The sequence below is a fragment of the Pararge aegeria genome, chromosome 2, assembly GCF_905163445.1.
Source record: "Pararge aegeria chromosome 2, ilParAegt1.1, whole genome shotgun sequence".
Lineage (NCBI taxonomy): Eukaryota > Metazoa > Arthropoda > Insecta > Lepidoptera > Nymphalidae > Pararge > Pararge aegeria.
In genome coordinates, this window is record NC_053181.1 from 6,711,773 (window position 1) to 6,712,680 (window position 908).

At 37.8% G+C, this 908-nt stretch overlaps 1 non-coding gene across 1 annotated transcript; it reads right to left on the reverse strand.

Moving 5' to 3' along the window:
* Positions 1–496: 496 nt before the first annotated feature.
* Trnap-ugg lies at positions 497–568 on the reverse strand. Its single transcript has one exon. It is a non-coding gene; the product is annotated as a tRNA-Pro (tRNA).
* Between the last annotated feature and the right edge of the window lie 340 nt (positions 569–908).

Consider the following 908-nt stretch of genomic DNA (forward strand, 5'->3'; position numbering starts at 1 on the left):
CCAGAAGTGCCATCTATGTGCATATTTGATTGAAGAAATATTTTACTTGGACTTTTGATTGGGAAAATGATATCAAGTAGCGAAATTGAGTTACGGTTCAGATTTGATAAATTAATTTTTGATTGCGCTAAAAGTATCAGTAATATTATTTTTAGTGTAAGTATTTAAATTATGAGGGATCGGCCACGTATGGGTCAAAACCCCTGTGCACGATACTGTATATATATCCTCCTGGCCGTATCCGACCACAGCGACTCCTTCTAGCTATTATGAGCGTACCTGATGTGCTCTCCAGTGACTGGCATAACCACTCTTTGTTTTAAACGTGCGATCACATTGACAGCACGTCAGTACTCCACCAATTATATTGTAATATATGGCCGGCGATACTGTATAACAGTAAAGGTCAATAAAAATAAAACATTGGTACTCGTATATAATATTTATAGGATCACATAAAAGAAGCTGGAATAAAAACCTAACATAAAAAATATTTGGGCTCGTCCGGGATTTGAACCCGGGACCTCTCGCACCCAAAGCGAGAATCATACCCCTAGACCAACGAGCCGAGTGATTATTATGCTAAATAAGTAGATGAAATAAAATCATAATGATACTCGTTACTATTCATTTTATTGAAATGCACGAACACTGTGCCTAATAGTTGTTAATTGATTATGCTTTGGTTTTAACTTATGCCACATGAAAATTTTAGGTATTTTATTAGTTACTAACTTGTTTGTGTAGTAAAATGACTCAATGGTTTTTGACGTGACAACGTCTTATAATTCTATGGAGCCGGCACGCACGAAAAAACATGACAACATGCGGCGTTACCTCGCTCTGAGGAGTTCCATTTAAGACTTGAAGTGCAAGCGAGAGCGCGGAACGAGCGACAAAGAGGCACA